The following is a 21,951-nucleotide window of genomic DNA, read 5'->3' as shown; positions in this document are numbered from 1 at the left end:
AGTCACAGCCTCTGTCCTTAAGGACCTCATGGTGCAGTTTTAGGGGAAAGCCCTACACAGGTCAAGAGTTACATAACAGCACAGGAGAGGTCCCCCATGGCATTTGTGAATTGGCAAGTGATCTCTGGAATAGATCAGAGAAGGGACAGATGCTATGGGTGATAACTGCTCAGACATTTTATGCTCCTTAGGAAGTTATCCCTGCACGCCTCTCCAATTTTCTGATACAAATTAACGATTCTTGGAGAAGATGGTTAAAGAAGAGCTTTTCTCTTTTAAAAGGGCATATGTTGGCTAGATATCCTTACATACATTTGTGTGCCTTGCGTGTAAAACTTACAAGAAGTTTCAACAAAAAGGCTTTTCCCAAAATGTTAATAAGATTCCTTTCCAGAACCTGGTAGAGCTCCTTCAAAATGTAAAGAAACAAAGGACTAAATGTACAGTACTTTTTTTTGCTTTTTTTTTTCTTTTTGTACCAACCACAAATAAACTCCATTGGTATTTAGTAGGAGAAGTTCACAGCACTTATCCTTCCTAGACTAACATCAATTATAAATTATAAATTTATTTGTCTAATTTATAAAACATTTTCCTTTCAGTGATCTCAGTGGATTTTCACAAACATCCTGTGATGTAAACAGTACAGGTATTATTGTGCCCATTTTATCAGTGAATAAAACTGAAGCTCAGAGACGGGAAGAAACTTCCTTAGATTGTTCAGCAAGTAAGTAGTAGAGCCCTGACTACTAAATTCCCCACATTCTCAATGCTACTATTTTAAACAATATAAATAAGTGACTTCTTAAAAAGTGTGCCCTGGTACTAAAATTAAAGTGGTTATGTGATTGAGAATATTCACTTTATCCATTAAATGATGCCAAATTTGGGAAGTAAAGAAAAGCTATTTTTGGCATCCTATCACCTCTTAGGTACCTTTTCCTTTTCATTCTTAGCACCAGTATCTTGCTAGGTTTTCTCTATTGCCCTCTTAAAACCTACTTTCAAGAACTCTATTACATATGACTCTCAGTAAGGTATAAATGAATAATAAAAGTTGAAAATGTCGTCCCTCCCAGGAACACATTTTACATATATCTAACCCCAAAGCCTTGTAATAAAACTCTCACCAGAGCATTTCAGGCAGCCATCCTGAGGTGGCAGTGGTGGCTTTTAGTAGAGTGAGATCTTCTCCTCTCCACCCAATGACATCTTCCCAGTTGACCTTCGTCACCACACAGAAGTCTGGTCCCAGATTTCAGGCTGCACATGGTTAGATTATCCCCAAGGAAGAGTATTTTCCAAAAGCTGTACTAGAATAGTATGCTGCCTGTTGGAGGAGACTCAGTAGGGATAAGTCGTTCGTCTAGGATTGTCACATGTCCTCAGTGCCCTCACTCACATCCTGGCCACAGTCCCAGGGATGAGCCACGTAGAGGGAGCTTTTTTTAGGTTACCAAAAAGCCTGAAGAACAACAGATTCTAGAGCAGAATCCTTTAAAACTGCACTTAACACTGCCGCTTTAAGATGTTCTTCATTCATACACACACCACACTTTCATTGAACTCTACCATGTAGTATTTCCAGTAGAAATATCAAGAAAATAAGGCATTGCCTCTGCCCTCAGGCAGGTCATAGTTCAGTAAGTAAGGCCTGCAAACAACTATAATAAAGTGATACGAACTATAAAAGAAGTAGGAATAAGAACACAATGAAAATACGGTAAAGGAGCAATTAATTCTTCTGCCAGGAGGGAGACAAGAGAGAGGCAGGGAAAATTTCAGAGGTGGTGCCAACTGAGATGGGCCTTGTGAGCTCACCTCCTCCTCCTCCTCTCCGTCCTTGCCATGGCCCTCTTCCTGTTCCTCACCCCCTTCCTCCTCATCCTCCTTTTCTTCTTTCTTTAGACTTTAATTTTTAGAGCAGTTTAAGGTTCACAGCAAAACTGAGCAGAAAATACAGAGTTCCCATATGCCATCTGACCCCCCCAACACCCCTCCACACACACACACAACCTCTTCCACTATCAACATCCAGCACCAGGACTTCCCTGGTGGCGCAGTGGTTACGCCTGCCAATGCAGGGGACATGGGTTCGATCCCTCGTCCGGGAAGACCCTATATGCCATGGAGCAGCTAAGCCTGTGCACCACAACTACTGAGGCAGTGCTCTAGAGCCTGTGAGCCACAACTACTGAGCCTGCAAGCCACAACTACTGAAGCCCGCGTACCTAGAGCCCATGCTCCACAACAAGAGAAGCCACTGCAATGAGAAGCCCGTGCACCGCAATGAAGAGTAGCCCCTGCTCACTGCAACTAGAGAAAGCCTGCCTGCAGCAAAAGAAGACCCAACACAGCGGGAAGGGAAGGGAAGGAAAGGAAAGGAGGGAGGGAGGGAGGGAGGAAATTTAAAAAAAAAAAATCCAGCACCAGAGTGGGACATGTGTTACAATCGTACCTACATTGACATATCATTATCACCCAGAGCCCATAGTCTACATGAGTTTAGACAAGTGTATAGTGACATGTATCCCCCATTGTAGTATCACACAGAGTAGTTTCACGGCCCTGAAAATCCTCTGTGCTCTGCCTCTTCACTGCATCCTCCACCCTAACCCCTGGCAACCACCAATCTTTTTACTGTCTCCAGTGTTTTGCCTTTTCCAGAATGTCATAGAGTTGAAATCATACAGTGTGTATGTAGCCTTTTCAGATTGGCTTATTTCACTTAGTAATATGCATTTAAGGTTCCTGCATGTATTTTCATGGCTTAATAGCTCATTTTTTTCAGTGTTGAATGAATACTATTCAGTTGTCTGGATGTACCACAGTTGATTTACCCATTCACCTTAGACATCTTGTTGCTTCCCAGTTTTGGCACCTACGAATAAAGCTCCTATAAACTCTTTTTTTAAAAAAAACACGTTGTTGAGGCATAATTCACATACCATATAATTCACCCATTAAAAGTGTACAGTTCAATGACTTTTAGTATATTCACAATGTTGTGCATCCATCACTACAATCAATTTGAGAACATTTTCATCACTCTAAAAAAGAAACTCTGTTCCCCCTAGCCTTCACCCTTCAATCTCATCACTCTCCCCAGCCCTAGGTTACCACTAATCTACTTTCTCTATAGATTTGTCAACTCCAGACATTCATATAAATGGAATTATACAATATGTGGCCTTTCATATCTGGCTTCTTTCACTTAGCATAATGTTTTCAAGGTTAGTCCATGTTGTAACATGTATCAGTACTTCACTTATTTTCATGGCAAGTAATATTTCATCTTATGGATATACCACATTTTGTTTATACACTGATCAGCTGATGAACATTTGGTTTGTTTCCACTTTCGGCTGTTATGAATAAAGCTGCTATGAACATTTGTGTACACATTTTGGTGCGGACATATGTTTTCATTTCTTGCTTATTCATTTTTGCAATAACTTAAAGTCACACTTTGTCTAGGTTTGTTGTTTTCTGAGATTTTGGTAATATAACCATATCAGACTCCCTATGAAATGAAGGCTTTGGAGTCTAAATGCAGTTTTTGTCAAATGTCTGGGTGCATCAATTTGCCCTCCTGCCAACACTCTCAAAATTAGCCCTTGAGTCAGCAGGAATGATGGTGATGCATAATGCTTAACATTTAAAAGTAACGAACACCTTATGTTCTCAAGTTTCTATTCTTAGAAAATCAGAAGAGGGTGTGGGAAGAGAAAGTGCAATCCAGCCAAAGTGAACATGAGCAAACCTATAACATATATAAAAGTGCATGTCTGGTCACACTAAAGCATTGGGCATGTGTCTGAGGATGAGAGTAGCAAAAAAAATTAGGCTGAAGAAGAAGGGGACTCAACTGTGAATGCTTTGAATGACAGTTTAAGAAGCCTGAACTCTGGACCAAGGCAGTGGGAAGCTAAGGTTTTCATAACCAGAAGAATGGCATTCCCAGATCTCTGTTTTGGAAAGATGACTGGCAAGGTAACTGAGAGTTAGGGGGAAATATGCAAATTATATCACATAGGACTCTTTCTCGTGCAGATGATAGAAAACCTAATGAATTCTAGCTTGAGCAAAAATTTTAATTTATTGGCTTCTATTGCTCTACAACACAGGAGCAAATTCAGCTTCTGACTTGCTACCTCTTGGTTCTGCTTTCTTGGTGTTGACTCATTCTCAAGCCACTTCTCTTATAGTCCCAAGATGGCATCCAGCCAGGAAAAACAGAATTGTTGTCCCAGTTTCTCAACCAAAGTCCCAACATCCAAGTGACTGGGACCAGCTCAGGTCATAAGAACACCCATGCATTAATTACTGGGAACCAGAGAATACTACTGGCCTAGTCTAGGTCAGTGCTACTCAAAGTGTGGTCCGTGGACCAATGCCTATTACCACATTTTTGCTACCATCTGCAACAAGATAAGTATAGACAATGGAATATTACTCAGCCATAAAAAGAAATGAAATTGAGTTATTTGTAGTGAGGTGGATGGACCTAGAGTCTGTCATATGGAGTGAAACAAGTCAGAAAGAGAAAAACAAATACCATATGCTAACACATATATATGGAATCTAAACAAACAAACAAAAATGGTTCTGAAGAACCTAGGGGCAGGACAGGAATAAAGACACAGAGAATGGACTTGAGGACACGGGGAGGGGGAAGGGGAAGCTGGGACGAAGTGAGAGAGTGGCATGGACATATATACACCACCAAATGTAAAATAGATAGCTAGTGGGAAACAGCCGCATAGCACAGGGAGATCAGCTCGGTTCTTTGCGGCCACCTAGAGGGTTGGGATAGGGAGGGTGGGAGGGAGACGCAAGAGGGAGGAGATATGGAGATATATGTATACATATAGCTGATTCACTGTGTTATACAGCAGAAACTAACACACCATTGTAAAGCAATTATACTCCAATAAAGATGTTCTAAAAAAAAAAAAAGGTAAGTATAGAAACTGAGGATGGTTAGAAACTTGTACTGCAATTTGAGAGAGTAATTAAATTTAATAATAAAAACTGAGGCTTATATTTTGTATGTCATAGTTCGTGTGTCATTTTTCCAGTGATTCATTTTTACTATATTTTATACAAGTACCAGTTCACAGTGGATTGGGGTGTGGGAGATGAAGCAAACTGGTCCTTCACCACAGACAATCTGAGAAACTGTGGTCTCATATACATGGTCCACTGTGAAGCCTGTGGGTGAATCAACATTCTGGAAGCACACAGGGAGACTTTGGGGAGCTCTTTCCCCCTTGCCATGAAAGAAGGCAAAAATAAACGTCCACTATAATCGGGATCTTAGCTGGAGAGAGGAAGGACATTCCCAGACTTACTTTAGCTCTCTTATTTTCTCATGCTTTTTTCCACGTTGACCTGCCCTTATTCAGAGTCCCTAGTAAGAATTTACTCTGCATAAGCTTTGGATATGGCCAGTTTAATAGACTAAACATTACATGGGCATTCACCTACCTTGCCCATTAGAACTTTTATTACTAGAATCAAAGCATTTGAATGGCTCTCTTAAGCCATTAAGAGAAAAACAACTTTGAGCTAGACTAACACAAGGTAATTACTAAGCTGAGCCAAATTCCTCTGCCATGCTCTTGGCACTGAGGTATGGAAACTCTACAGCCCTATAAGAGGTCTGAAGGAAAAAAATGTCTTATACAAATTTCAGGGGTCTAAGTTTCTCATTAAAAATACATTTTAGAAAATTGTTTTAGGTTAACTTGCTAGGGCAGTTGTATGGCAAGGAAACGGGTGTAGCAATTTGTCAAATTGCAGCTTTCATCTCTCTTTTAAAATAATATGGAAACAATAAAAACACAATTAAAACTAAAATTAAAAAAGCATAATCTGAAAGAGTATTTTGATTTTTTTCTAATTAAAGCTCTGCAATTAAAGTTTTGCTGGAGAACAACCTGTGTTTTTAATCTCACAAAGGGCTAATAAATGCACAGAATTTGAGATGTCTGCTAAAACTCAGAGCTGGAAGTGACCTTGGAGAACCTTCTAGTCTGGCTTTCTCATTTTACAAATTGGAAACTGAGGCCAGAGCAGGTTTATTTGTTTTTTCCTTAATCCTTTCTTTCGTGTGTGTGTGTGTGTGTTTTCTCTTGGTGTCTGCACATGATTTAGTCACTCAATATAGGACTTTCTTCGTTCCAGTATGAAGACAAGGACTCAACAAACACCAAATTTTATGCAGTACTACCTCGAAATCTGCAATTTTTGCCTAAGTGAACTTCACAAACCATTGAGATAGTAATGCTTTTTTGTGAAAACCAAATGGAAATACAGCATGTGCCTTCATGCCTTCTGCAATAAAATAAGCTGAATGTAACTTCAATATTCCTTGGTGACCCCAGCTTAGTCTAATAAACAGCTGTAATACTGCAGAGGAGCAGGTGTAGGCGGTCTGGGACATGGACACAAATGTGCACTGTCTCCAGCAGTGCCCCACAAACCTGCTATCATTTTAAAAATCCATCACCTGTATTTTAGGAGTTTACCTCTTTTTCATATAAACACAACAATTGTTTGTCAAATATACATATGCAGTGCAAAACTGACCTATGACAGAACTGCCTTTAGCAGGTCACAGGGCTACCCTAAAGAGTTAATGTAGTTTGGATCACTTTTATCCCCTCAGGGGGTGAGGGAACCACAGGAAGGAAATGGAATATAACAAATAATATAAGATTTGGTGGGTACTTAATTTGTGCCCCAAACTTTCACTCATTTCATTTCTTAACTATCTTGTGAGAGAAGAAATATTTCTCTCACTTCACAGATAACAAGACTGAGCCCCAGAAAGATTAAATAACTTGCCCAAGGCCATAAGAGCTAAAAAGTGACAAAGTAAGGATTTGAACCAAGCTTGCTTTGGTCCCAGACGTGCATCTTCAATCCACACGATACTGTCTCAGAGAGTAGAGTCACTGGGTCTTGATCACTGACTTCATTTTAACATGCCAGGAGCTATATTTTGCTGTATAACAAACCACCTCAAAAATTAGTGGCTTGAAACAATGAACATTTTATCTGCTCATAATTCTGCAATCTGGGCTGGGCTTGGCTGGGTGACCCTTCTGTTGATCTTACTGATGGCTACTCACATGGATTCATCCAGCTGGTAGGTCAGCAGGGGCCTGGGCTTGACTGAGACACTGGGATGGCCAGGCTTGTCTCTCAGGGCCTCTCCCTCTTATGTGGCTTTTCTGACAGCCTCTCCACATAGCTCTAGTAGGCTAACAGAATTCTTATAAAGCAGATCATGGCTCTGAAGAGAACAAAAGCAGAACTTCTTAAGGCTTAGAACAAGAACTGATAGAGCATCACTCTGCCATTTGCAGTTAATTAAAATAAGTCATACTCCCAACTCAGGTTCTAAGAAAGAGGACTACGCAGAGGCAAATACTGGGAGATCACAGGGGGCCAACAATGTAACAGTGGTCGCTATACTCTTCTGAAACTGTGCACAATCAACTGTAAAAGGTGCTGTTTCTTCTATACCTTCCATTTTTCTTATGTCCAGTTTTTCACTCTTTTCCTGTTTGTTTCTCCACTTTCTCCTACCATTTCTTAGCTTTTCTGCGTTGTGACTGGCCTTCCCTAGGCAGCCACAAATAAAGGGTGCCTCTCCTTCAGAGCAGTGAACTGACCAATCGCATCTTGTCAACCCTATTCTTCAGGTCATCAGTTTTTGCAGCTAAAGTGTTCTACTGACAGAGGCTTCTTTGTCTAGGTTATTGTTTCATTTTGCTTTGCTTTATAAACTGGGTTCAAAGCTGGAAGTCTAATTTAAAGGAAATAGGACGTTACTGCCTCAAGAAGCAACTTAACTGAGTACATTTAAAAGCTTCACCCTTATAAATAAAATCTAGAATCTATCATACTCCTCTTCAGTTTTACCTGCAAGAAGGCAAGATGTCCAGTTCAATGGCCAAGGCAACAAATCAATGTTTATCATGTTTTACATGCTTCAAATTCCTTTAGCAGTCATTCACCAGGGCAGAGAAGGAAGAGAGGCCTGTAGGAATCAGATGATTTCCAGCATTACAATTCTAGTTCACAGCAGGTTACTTCTTACACGTAGCTAAAATGATGAGATCAGATTAAATTTCCATTGAGTCATTCAACCTGTCTGATCACTGCTTTCCGCTGTCAGGAGAGTTTCAAGAGTACCAAGAATTAGCTAGGGCCATGAGAACTTGCTGTACAGATACCACAAGCATGAAGAGGGCAAAGGAAGTAAGAGAAAAAAATTGTAAACACCCAAGGTGAAAATTCTTGCAGAAGGGGATCATGGGTTTCCATTTGAAATACTGAGGAATTAAAATGAAAGTTAAAATAAAAGTTGAAATGTGAATTACCCTTCAAGTGCTTCCAAATCGATTCACCGACAATGTTTATCATTGTGTCTTTTATTCTGCTCCCTGAGGCCAGTCATTGGATCCTTGATTGTTGGATTACATCTCCACCAGACATTTAGGGGCAAAAATGAAAGGGGATTAAATTTAATTTGGCTATGAATTGCTCAAGTGAAGGAGGCAACTGAGATAAAATGTCTTTGTTACTATTTTAGACTAATTCATTGACTCTAATCTGTGTTCTGTCGTCACAAACATCAAAAGTTGATTGAAAATGGGTGTAAATTCATATATAAATGAATAATACACAAACTCATTACAACCCTCATAATGATTTACAAAAGTCCAATAAATATTCTATGAAAATTTGGAGAATCTGACTAGATTCTGATGTTCTCAGGAAGAAAAAATTGATAAGTTTATCAAAGAAATTTTTGAATGAAGAATATAAATGGGTCTAGCCACATTAGACATTTAAATACAGCATAAAGCTGAGCTGGAGGGCATGGTGCCCACCAGCAACAGTGTCCACATGGTGGGGAGAGCTCCAAGGGTGGCTGCCGCCAGTTGACTCTGTCCCCAGGGTGAGCTGCAGTCGCCACCATCCCTCACCCCGTGCCTCTCCGGGAAACTCTCCAAGACCAGTAAGCATTTTTTGTGAGAAGTCTCTTTTAAAACTGCTTTTGCTATATCCCATAAATTTTGGCATCAACATGTCTCATGGTCTCTGCCTGAAGGACAGGGCCTGGATCTGACCCTATCTCTTCATCACAACCTCCAATTCTCCACCTGGACCAGCCTTCACCACTCTCAGCCTCAAGTCACCTGTCATGGTCTCCCACATGAGCTCCACGCTTTTTACCCTTTTGCTCACATGTTAGCTTCTGCCCTTTTATATGGAAAATAAACTCTCTATGGTGAAAAAAAATAAGGCTATGATAATTAAAATAAGACACTACAGAAAGAAGAAAAAATATAAAGATATAGAACACACACTAGACAGTCCAGAATTGATTTTTTTCCATACAAGAATTTGCTAGAAAACAAAAGTGACAGCACCAGAAAGGAAGAACTATTCATTAACTTGTGCAGGAATAACTGGGTAGGAATTTAAGGGAAATAAAATTAATTTAGACCCATCTTTCATAGTGTATAACAAAATAAATCCCAGATATATTAAAAAGCTAAATATTTTTAAAACATCCTTTTCCAAATGCCCACTCAAACAAGGTATTAGATCTGTGAATTTAAAACCAAGGACGACTTCCTAAGCTTAAAATCCTTTTAAGAAATCATAAAACAAAAGACCAACTGTTCAGACTACATAAAATTTAAAACTTCTATTTGTAAAAAAAAAAAAAGTGAGTAGCAAAACCAATTTTTTAAAAAAGAACAACAGCAGATTGAGAAAATGCATTATTTTACTACTATAGCAAAAGCAAACATTTTCACATTTATTTTTAATTTAAAAAAAATTTTTTTATTTATCTTTGGCTGCATTGGGTCTCCATTGCTGCGCGCGGGCTTTTCCCTAGTTGCGGCGAGCGGGGGCTACTCTTCATTGTGGTACATGGGCTTCTCATTGTGGTGGCTTCTCTTGCTGCGGAGCACAGGCTCTAGGCGTGCGGGCTTCAGTAGTTGCAGCACGTGGGCTCAGTAGTTGTGGCTCATGGGCTCTAGAGCGCAGGCTCAGTAGTTGTGCTGCAGGGGCTTAGCTGCTCCGCGGCACGTGGGATCTTCCTGGACCAGGGCTCGAACCCGTGTGCCCTGCATTGGCAGGCAGATTCTTAACAACTGTGCCACCAGGGAAGTCCCCACATTTATTATTTGTTGATGAATTTTTTTTCTATCTGTGGCCTTTGTTCAGGGCAACAGAATTAATATTCCTAAAACCCTGTTTCCTTATGACATTTCCTTGCAGGAGTATAGCAATTCTCTGTTGTTTACCATTCTCTAATGTCAGTCATTTCAGTACAACCTTCATATACTCACCATATCCATAGGCCATCTCTACCCAATATTTATTTAATAATTTTCGTTAAATCAACTCTGTTTTACTTAAATAAATTTACCTTTGTTCCAACCAATAATTTCTATGAAATCAGAAGTTTTATGTAAATGAGATTTAAATGTATAATACAAATTTAAAAACACAAATATGTCTACCATTGAAAATTACCTATGCTGACTGTGATGATTAATTTTAATGTCAACTTGGCTAGGGTATGGTGTCCCACTGTTTGGTCAAACATCAGTCAATGTTACAGAAAGGTTTTTAAAGATGTGATTACCATTTAAATCAGAAGACTCTGAGTAAAGCTGATGGCTTTCCATAATGTGTGTGGGCCACATCCAGTCAGTTGAAAGACTTGAGATAAAAGACTGAGGTCCTCCAAAGAAGAAGGAATTCGGCCTCCAGACTGCCTTCAGATTCAAGACTTCAACATCAACTCCTGCCAGAATTTCTAGTCTGCTGGCCTGCACTGCAGTTTTTGAACTTGCCAGCTTCCACAATCGCATGAGCTAATTCTTTAAAATAAATCCTCACCCCGTCTGTCTATCTCTGTCTCTGTCTGTCTGTCTCTCTGTGTGTGTGTGTGTGTGTGTGTGTGTGTGTGTGTGTGTGTGTGTGTGTATACACTCGTACACTCTATCCTATTGGTTCTATTTCTCTGGAGAACCTTGGCCATCCTTTGGGAACACTGACTTCACAAATCACATTCAAGAGTCTCGGCCTGGATGCCAACGTCCACCTAAATCTGGCTTCTCCTTCCTGTTCCAAATTCATTTCATGTGACTTTCCACTGCACACTCTGCTTTACTCCATCTGGTCACCTCACACCTTTGTTTGTGCTCTGTACTCTGCTGAGAATGTTTTGGTTTGCCAGGCCTCCCCAGTTACTACCTTCAAGGCCTGGGTCAATTACCACATGGGGAGCTAAGGAAGAAATCAGATTCTCACATTTAGACATATATAAAACCAGCTTTGGAAAATAAGTTTCCATCTCATATGCCAATTCTGACTAAGTGGTGGTGGCTTCTTGGAACATGTTAAGGAGGGTTCTGAGGCTCTCTGAAAGAACACAGTGATCTGTTAGTGATATCTAACAGCAGAAGGGTGAGAAGGGGTCAGACTGGTAATAAACTTATTTGCTCTCTGGCGTGATTATTAAGAAAACTAACCAGAAGTATTTTCCTGAGCCCTTTCCAATGCCTACTCAAACAAGATATCAGATCTATGAACTTTTTAAAGAAACTAATTTACTTTCTAGTCATTTCCCTGATTTACATATATAGGGAAGTCAACCAAGAGCATTCAAACAAAGGTAGAAAGAGAACAGAGAGCAACCTACATTTGCTTCCCCAAAACCTGCTTTTTCGCATAATACCAAACATCGAAACAGAATCTACCTACTGGAATGAGTGAGTGGGGAATACAAATATCCCCAGCATGCCCACTTAGCTATTCCATGGCCAAGCTGCCCAGCACCTGACACTGGGACATCCTTATAAATATTTGGGGAAATCACTAGGTATGAAAATTCTCTTGGAGCTGAAAAGTTGCATTGGTCCTTCCCTCACATCCCTGCCTTCCCATCCCTGGATTGCTAGAATGAGAAAAGAAGAAACCCTTTGCAGCACACCAAGATCTGAGTTTGCCTGATTGATACAGATTTTCCTGAAAATCAACCTAAAATTGTCCTGATAGGAAATCACCCTATGCCTGGTTTTCAATAGTTCTTTCCCATATTCTTTAAGATTGGGAGTAGCGGGGTGGCATGAGTATTTATACAGATGGATTAGGTTACTTTCATTTATTCTGAATTTGAGCACTTCCTTCCATCACAACAATGTGACAGGCACTGAAGAGACAAAGAAAAATCATATTTGGTTTGTGCTTTCAAGGAGCTTGTAGCTTAATGACAGTCAAAGAATATATAGAAACATATCTTAGACCAGGGTCGGCAAACTTTGTTTTATGAAAGACGAGATAGTGAATGTTTTCAGCTCTGTGGGCCATATATTTTCTGTTGCAACTACTCAACTCTGCTGTTGAAGCACAAAAGCAGCATAGACAATACTTAAATAGATGGGTGTGGCTATCTTCTAATAAAAATGTATTTACAGGAAAAGGCTATTGGTCAGGTGTGGCCTCTAATTTGCTGATCCCCGACTTAGACTCTACTAGATGTATTAGGACCTGAGATGAGCACCTCTCAGAGGAAGAGTTTTAAAAAAAAAGGCGGGTGGGGGTGGGGATCAGTCTTTGGTTAGTGTGGTCACTTGAATAATCAGAACCTTATTCCTTGGTGGTGATTTTTTAATTTATTAAAACTCTCATGGGACTTCCCTGGTGGCACAGTGGTTAAGAATCCACCTGCCAATGCAGGAGACACCAGTTCGACCCCTGGCCCAGGATGATCCCACATGCTGCAGAGCAACTAAGCCCATGCGCCACAACTACTGAGCCTGCGATCTAGAGCCCGTGAGCCACAATTGCTGAGCCCACAGGCCACAACTACTGAAGCCCGCATGCCCTAGAGCCCATGCTCCTCAACAAGAGAAGCCATTGCAATGAGCAGCCCACGCACCATAACGAAGAGTAGCCCCCGCTCAACACAACTTGAGAAAGCCCGCACGTAGCAACGAAGACCCAACACAGCCAAAAATAAATAAATAAATAAATTTATTTATTTAAAAAAATAAAAATAAAAAAATAAAACTCTCAGTAAGGTCTATGGCATTTCTCGTGACTATGTGAGGAAATAAAGCAGTTATATTGAACAATAGAATGACTTTATTCATTTTAAAATATTTTTAATACAAGATTTTATAGTCATAATTCATTCAGTGAGGAGCAACTGCTAAATATGAAAATGATGTTGTAGAAATCTACAGGGCAGAGTGGAGAAAGCCCTAGAGGGAAATAAGAAGAGTCTTACAGAACGTGTTCAGTGGAAATGTGCCCCTGTCATGCACAGAGTTCCTAATTTTTCAAATCATCATGAAATATTCTGGAAAAACCATCCTCACCCAAAAATCTCAACAAAGGCTCTCCTTTTATTTTTAATTAATTAATTTTTTTAACATCTTTATTAGAGTATAATTGCTTTACAATGGTGTGTTAGTTTCTGCTTTATAACAAAGTGAATCAGCTATACATATACATATATCCCCATATCTCCTACCTCTTGCGTCTCCCTCCCACCCTCCCTATCCCACCCCTCTAGGTTGTCACAAAGCACCGAGCTGATCTCCCTGGGCTATGTGGCTGCTTCCCACTAGCTATCTATTTTACATTTGGTAGTGTATATATGTCCATGCCATTCTCTCACTTCGTCCCAGCTTACCCTTCCCACTCCCCATATCTTCAAGTCCATCCTCTACGTCTGCATCTTTATTCCTGTCCTGCCCCAGGTTCTTCAGAACCTTTTTTTTTTTTTTTAGATTCCATATATATGTGTTAGCATATGGTATTTGTTTTTCTCTTTCTGACTTACTTCACTCTGTATGACAGACTCTAGGTCCATCCACCTCACTACAAATAACTCAATTTCATTTTTTTTATGGCTGAGTAATATTCCATTTGTACACATGTGCCACATCTTCTTTATCCTTCCATCTGTTGATGGACACTTAGGTTGCCTCCATGTCCTGGCTATTATAAATACAGATGCAATGAACACTGTGGTACATGATTCTTTTTGAGTTATGGTTTTCTCACGGTATATGCCCAGTAGTGGGATTGCTGGGTTGTATGGTAGTTCTATTTTTAGTTTTTTGAGGAACCTCCATGCTGTTCTCCATAGTGGCTGTATCAATTTACATTCCCACCAACAGTGCAAGAGGGTTCCCTTTTCTCCACACCCTCTCCAGCATTTATTGTTTGTAGATTTTTTGATGATGGCTATTCTGACTGGTGTGAGGTGATACCTCATTGTAGTTTTGAATTGCATTTCTCTAGTGATTAGTGATGTTGAGCATCCTTTCATGTGTTTGTTGGCAATCTGTTTAACTTCTTTGGAGAAATGTCTATTTAGGTCTTCTGACCGTTTTTGGATTGCGTTGTTTGTTTTTTTGATATTGAGCTGCATGAGCTGCTTGTATATTTTGGAGATTAATCCTCTGTCAATTGCTTCATTTGAAAATATTTTCTCCCATTCTGAGGGCTGTCTTTTTGCCTTGTTTATGGTTTCCTTTGCTGTGCAAAAGCTTTTAAGTTTCATTAGGTCCCATTTGTTTATTTTTGCTTTTATTTCCATTTCTCTAGGAGGTGGGTCAAAAAGGATCTTGCTGTGATGTATGTCATAGAGTGTTCTGCCTATGTTTTCCTCTAAGAGTTTTCTAGTGTCTGGCCTTACATTTAGGTCTTTAATCCATTGTGAGTTTATTTTTGTGTATGGTGTTAGGGAGTGTTCTAATTTCATTCTCTTACATGTAGTTGTCCAGTTTTCCCAGCAACACTTATTGAAGAGGCTGTCTTTTCTCCATTGTATATTTTTGTCTTCTTTAACAAAAATAAGGTGACCATAAGTGCGTAGGTTTATCTCTGGGCTTTCTATCTTGTTCCATTGATCTATTATCTCTGTTCTTGTGCCAGTACCATACTGTCTTGATTACTGTAGCTTTGTAGTAAAGTCTGAAGTCTGGGAGCCTGATTCCTCCAGCTCTGTTTTTTCTTTCTCAAGATTGCTTTGGCTATTCAAGGTCTTTTGTGTCTCCATACAAATTGTGAAATTTTTTGTTCTGGTTCTGTGAAACATGCCATTGGTAGTTTGATAGGGATTGCATTGAATCTGTAGATTGCTTTGGGTAGTAGAGTCATTTTCACAACGTTGATTCTTCCAATCCAAGAACATGGTATATCTCTCCATCTGTTTGCATCATCTTTAATTTCTTTCATCAGTGTCTTATAGTTTTCTGCATACAGGTCTTTTGTCTCCTCAGATAGGTTTATTCCTAGGTATTTTATTGTTTTTGTTGCAATGGTAAATGGGAGTGTTTCCTTAATTTCTCTTTCAAATTTTTCATCATTAGTGTATAGGAATGCAAGAGATTTCTGTGCATTAATTTTGTAACCTGCAACTTTAGCAAATTCATTGATTAGCTCCAGTAGTTTTCTGGTGGCATCTTTAGGATTCTCTATGTATAGTATCATGTCATCTGCAAACAGAGACAGCTTTACTTTTTCTTTTCCGATTTGTATTCCTTTTATTTCTTTTTCTTCTCTGATTGCCATGGCTAAAACTTCCAAAACTATGTTGAATAATAGTGGTGAGAGTGGACAACCTTGTCTTGTTCCTGATCTTAGAGGAAATGGTTTAAGTTTTTCACCATTGAGAATGATGTTGGCTGTGGGTTTGTCATATATGGCCTTTATTATGTTGAGGTAAGTTCCCTGTATGCCTACTTTCTGGAGGTTTTTTTTATCATAAATCGGTGTTGAATTTTGTCAAAAGCTTTTTCTGCATCTATTGAGATGATCATATGGTTTTTAATCCTTCAGTTTGTTAATATGGTGTATCACATTGATTGATTTGCATATATTGAAGAATCCTTGCATTTCTGAGATAAACCCCACTTGATCATGGTGTATGATCCTTTTAATGTGCTGTTGGATTCTGTTTGCTAGTATTTTGTTGAGGATTTTTGCATCTATGTTCATCAGTGATATTGGCCTGTAGTTTTCTTTCTTTGTGACATCTTTGTCTGGTTTTGGTATCAGGGTGATGGTGGCCTCATAGAATGAGTTTGGGAGTGTTCCTCCCTCTTCTATATTTTGGAAGAGTTTGAGAAGGATAGGTGTTAGCTCTTCTCTAAATGTTTGATAGGATTCGCCTGTGAAGCCATCTGGTCCTGGGCTTTTGTTTATTGGAAGATTGTTAATCACAGTCTCAATTTCAGTGCTTGTGATTGGTCTGTTTATATTTTCTATTTCTTCCTGGTTCAGTCTTGGCAGGTTGTGCATTTCTATGAATTTGTCCATTTCTTCCAGGTTGTCCATTTTATTGGCATAGAGTTGCCTGTAGTAATCTCTCATGATCCTTTGTGTTTCTGCAGTGTCAGTTGTTACTTCTCCTTTTTCATTTCTAATTCTATTGATTTGCGTCTTCTCCCTTTTTTTCTTGATGAGTCTGGCTAATGGTTTATCAATTTTGTTCTCAAAGGACCAGCTTTTAGTTTTATTGATCTTTGCTATTGCTTCCTTCATTTCATTTTCATTTAATTCTGATCTGATCTTTATGATTTCTTTCCTTCTGCTAACTTTGGAGGTTTCTTGGTTCTTCTTTCTCTAATTGCTTTAGGTGTAAAGTTAGGTTGTTTATTTGAGAACAAAGGCTCTCTTTTTCACTCATGTCCCCTCCAGCAACTAGAAATTTATTGAGCAGTGGGGCAAATAAAGAAGTCTGGAAAATTTGATGGAAGATCAGAAAGCACTATTTTACTATTAGGGACACTGATGTTCTAAGGAAATTCTGGCCTTGCAAAAAGAACTTGTTTCTGAAAAGTTGATTTGAGAAGTCCACTGAAACACAAAGACTTCGGGTAGGTACTGCCACTGACTCAGCTTGCATGACAGAGCAACTTATCTCCCAAAGTTCATTGCACTCTCCCTCATGATATCATTAAACTTCAGTGTCCTAGAGGTTACGGGGGAAACTACCCCCTGTTTCATTGTGAAACCAAAGTCCAGATAGATTAAGCTACAGTGAGTAGCACAATCACTGCCATCATTCACAAAACGACTAAATTTCTGGAGGCAACAGTGGAAGCAAAACTGAGGAACTGGCCATCTGGCAAACTTCACTTCCACATCACTGATGCCCCTCCTCTATCCACAATACATATAGTTCTTTTATATTTGAATCCCCATCAAAATATCCCAAAGACAGCAGTTGGTAAATATTGATATATCTCTTACTCCCAATTGGGTATTTACATTTTTAAAGAGGACTCTTAAAGACCAAAAAGTAATAGTAAAACTTCCAGCATCATGAGTGATAAAATAACTTTATTGGAAATGGGAAGAACCCTGACTATTGGTTTCCCAAACCACTTAAGAAACAGGCTTTGTTGATTAAGATAGTAGGGATAATCAGCTGTCCATTCATCATATCAAACATGTTTTTCACAATTTTAACACAAATCATTATGCCGTGATAAGCCATCCAATGGATTTGGTTAACTATGTTTCTTTCTAAGTATGTTTACGTAATGTCTCACTCTCAAGAATCTGAAATAAGAAACACACATCCCTTGGTCACCCACTCTATTGTACAGTGCTAGATTCTGGGAATACTAAGAAATACAAGACATGCTTCCTGTCCTGAAGAATTCTGCATAGTCAAAATAAACAGTAAAGCAGATTATCATTTGGCCAGTACAAATCCCCACAAAAATGCAATAACACACTTACCAAAATCACTGTTTTTCTACTGGTTTCCCGCTGCATTTAAAATAAAGACAAAACTTCTTAACAGGCCCATGAAAACCCATATGCTCTAGGTGACAGCCTTTTCTCTGGCCATAAGCCTACTTTCTCTCTCTGCTCCAGACATACCATCCATCTTTCAGTCCCTCATTCTTACCATTCTCCCTCCTTCCCCAGGGCCTTTGAACAGGCTTTTTCCTGAGCCTGGAAAAGTCTTCATTCCGCTTTCTCCCTAGACAATTCCTTTCACTATCAGCACTCAGATCCATTGTAACCACCACCACCCTCCATTATATGCTTTCATTGCCCCCACGTGCCTATCCCCATATTTTTCACAGTAGCAAATCTTTTATTCATTACATAGTTATTTTATTAATATATTTCTCTCTACTCAAAGCTCCATGAAGGCAAAGATCATGTCTATTTTCTGCTTATCACTGAATCACTAATGCTTAGCATATAATAGTGGTTCAATAGATACTTGTCTAGATGAATGGATGAATGAATGAATACCTGGACTTCTATAAATAAATTCATTTATATCTCTTTTATTTGATAATAATAATTTCATATATAGTTATTAAAAGTCTAAAGTTCACTCAGCAAATATTTATAAAATTCCTACTATGTACCCGGCACTCTGCTCAGCACTGTAATACAAAGATACAGACATTGTCCCTATCCATGCTGCCTACTGAAGCAGATGAGTAAACAAATAATTACAACACAACATTCATTATAGATAAGAGAAATCCAAAGTGCTATGAGAGCACAGAGGCAAGAATTAACTCTGCCTGGGGAAGCTGAAGAAGACTTCTAAGGAATTGATGTTTGCGTTCTTGAAGAAGAAATAAAAGTGCAACGGGCAAAATAGTGAGAGAAGGCATTCTATGGAGAAAACGGAATGGGAAAAAAGTCAAAAGGTTTGAAGAGCTTAGGATAGGCATGGAAAAGCAAACAGTTCTGTACCATTGTGACTGAGAGTGCATGGAAAGGGAATGACTTGACATGGGATGGAAATTGTAGGCTGACATGAAGCGATGAGGACATGCTAAATCTAAGGTAGAACAACCCACCCACATGGGACTGAATGGCAGTTAGTGGGAGGTACAGAACAAAGGTTTGGGGAAGTACTAAGAAAGAGAGAAATACCCTCATGGAAATGATGAGGGATATTTGGGAATCAGGGACTCCCTATCTCTGATCACTTTTTCAAAATCATACTTGATAGGACAGTGTTTCCCACACCTCCCTAATGGCAAGAATCACATGGCTGTTAAAGTACATATTCTAGGGACATATCCCAACCCTTCTGAATCAGCGTTCCCAAAGGAGAAACCAGGAATTCTGAATGTTTAACCAGCACTCTAGGTAACTTTTATTATCAGGGAAACATGAGAAACATTTTCAAAAGGAAGTCCTATTCTACCTTCAGTTAGGCTCACCATCCTTTTCTTCAGCACTGTCCATTGGCCTGTCAAGAATGTGGCTGTCCAAGAAAATATCAACTTCAATTAGCAATTAACATTGCTAATTGCCTGACTCTTATTTCCAATAGAGTGATAAAATATGACTGTGCTAGCATAGGGAAAATACAAGCGTAGTCAGCATATCACTGGGAGAATTGCATACACTACTGGAGGAAAATTTCAACTAATTATGCTCAAATATAAACTAGACTCTGTGTAGAAGGAAGAAAGCCCATGAACTTCTTCCATTAGTGTAGTGGCTGATTTCTTAGGTCTGCAAATCCATTTGCTTCTCCCCAAGTGACTAACTATCAACTAAATCATCTGCTGAGTTCCCATGAGCTGTGTGGTTGACTACAAAACAACTGAAATGATTTCAATGCTTAGTCGTTGAGGTTTTCACTGACAGAGAATGGAGAAAGGATATACACTACGTAACACAGCCCAGTCTGTGTTTACCACACTCCCCCACCCCCCGTACTGGAAAAAAACTCTTTCTGTGCTATTGAGGTATTAGTGTTCAGAATTTGAGTTGGCCACACTGTAATCATTTGAATAGCAGCCCTTCATTTAGCCTACACATTTCCTGTGACCAGCTGGATCATCGCCTGACTATCCACAATTGCAGATGCACATATAAACTTGGGTGCTGTGAGCCTGAACCACTTCTTTTTTTTTTTAAATAAATTTATTTATTTTTATTTTATTTATCTATTTTTGGCTGCATTGGGTCTTCGTTGCTGCACGCAGGCTTTTCTCTGGTTGTGGCGAGCAGGGGCTACCCTTCGTTGCGGTGCACGGGCTTCTCATTGCGGTGGCTTCATTTGTTGTGGAGCACAGGCTCTAGGTGTGTGGGCTTCAGTAGTTGTGGCACGCGGGCTCAGTAGTTGTGGCTCATGGGCTCTAGAGCGCAGGCTCAGTAGTTGTGGCACACGGGCTTAGCTGCTCCATGGCATATGGGATCTTCCTGGACCAGGGCTCGAACCCGTGTCCTCTGCATTGGCAGGTGGATTCTTAACCACTGCGCCACCAGGGAAGCCCCCTGAACTGCTTCTAATGGGAAGCTTTTGCCCTTCTTGTGGATCCAGCTGGGTAACTGTCTCGAACCTTGGAACTCATTGAAAAGCAATACAGTGGAATCTGGGTTGTTTATACAATTTCCTTCATGGTTTTAGTTAAATAATTTCATATCTCTATGCCTCAGTTTCCTCACCTGCAATTCATCACAAATGCTGTCTTTTTAGCCTGTATCATATAGTACTATAAAAAGAAAAGATGGTTTTAAGAGTTTGCTTGACAGGATATCAAAATTACATGTTGGCATGAAATCAAATTTAAATGGAAGCCTTATGTTTCAGTGGGCAAATATGTATAATCTGTTGTTTTTCTCATTTATAAATCAAATTAAATGAAGCTAAATTTACAATAGGCACCCTATCTGAGGCAACAGAAAATTGCCGTGAGGGGGGAAATTTTGTTCAAAAGCAGAACACCTGAGAGGTAAATACTACTATGTCTATATTTTATCTTTCTTTCCTAATGACATTTGAATGTAAAATAAGATGCTCTTAATAAAAGATAACTTTTGAAGACACAAAGTTGAAGGTGACCAATTGGAGTAGTGAGGGCAGAGGGCAAATAACAGTGGTTAAAGATTAAATGGGAAATGAAGAGCATGTAACATTGTTATAGATGGGAAGAGAAAGGGAAGTAGCTGGGGGCAAAACAGGACTGCTACTTTGTTTTCAGATAATATAATCATGGCTGCCTTATAGTTTTCAGCTTTTCAAAATGAGGATTATGGGCTGATCATTCAAGAAATGTAATGTATATTTTCAAGAAATTTAATGTATGTTTTCAGATACATTAAAACGTATGTATATTAAATTTAATTTTAATTTTTAAAAAAATTTATTGGAGTATAGTTGATTTACAATGTTGTGTTAGTTTCAGGTGTACAGCAAAGTGATTCAGTTATCATATACACATACTCATTCTTTTTCAGATTCTTTTCCCATATAGGTTATTACACAATACTGAGTAGAGTTCCCTGTGCTATACAGTAGGTCCTTGTTGGTTATCTATTTTATATATAGTAGTGTGTGTATGTTAATCCCAAGTTCCTAATTTGTCCCTCCTCTCCATGTTTCCCCTTTGGTAACCATAAGTTTGTTTTAGAAATTTGTGAGTCTTTTTCTGTTTTGTCAATAAGTTTATTTATATCATTTTTAATTAGATTCCACATATGAGGGATATCATACGATATTTGTCTTTCTCTATCTGATTTACTTAGTATGATAATCTCTAGGTCCATACATGTTGCTGCAAATGGCATTATTTTGTTCTTTTTTATGACTGAGTAGTATTCCATTGTATATCTGAACTACATCTTCTTTATCCATTCCACTGTTGATGGACATTTAGGTTGCTTCCATGTCTTGGCTATTGTAGATAGTGCTGCAGTAAACATTGGAGTGCATGTATCTTTTCGAATTATGGTTTTCTCCAGATATATGCCCAGGAGTGGGATTGCTGGATGATGTGGTAGTTCTATTTTTTGTTTTTTAAGGAACCTCCACACTGATCTCCACAGTGGCTGTACCAATTTACATTCTCACCAACAGTGCAAGAGGGTTCCCTTTTCTCTACACCCTCT

The 21,951-nt window shown here is 39.2% G+C and overlaps 1 protein-coding gene across 2 annotated transcripts in view; it reads right to left on the bottom strand.

The window, feature by feature from the left end:
- LOC103019235 (spermatogenesis-associated protein 31D4-like) overlaps positions 1-21,951 on the bottom strand; it is a 215,289-nt gene that overhangs the window by 9,404 nt on the left and 183,934 nt on the right. The window contains exons 6-8 of one of the 2 annotated variants that reach the window (XM_057549053.1): positions 7,936-8,053; positions 7,140-7,303; positions 1,131-1,330 (exon numbers count right to left, since the gene is read on the bottom strand). The gene's annotated coding sequence lies outside the window, so the exon portion shown is untranslated. Of the gene's footprint in view, positions 1-1,130; positions 4,701-7,139; positions 7,304-7,935; positions 8,054-21,951 lie in introns of those variants that run through there. The other variant, XM_057549054.1, reaches the window with a different exon arrangement.

The sequence above is a fragment of the Balaenoptera acutorostrata genome, chromosome 6 (assembly GCF_949987535.1).
Source record: "Balaenoptera acutorostrata chromosome 6, mBalAcu1.1, whole genome shotgun sequence".
Classification (NCBI taxonomy): domain Eukaryota; kingdom Metazoa; phylum Chordata; class Mammalia; order Artiodactyla; family Balaenopteridae; genus Balaenoptera; species Balaenoptera acutorostrata.
The sequence above is the reverse complement of the archived record's forward strand: the minus strand, read 5'-3'. Positions and strand labels throughout refer to the sequence as shown.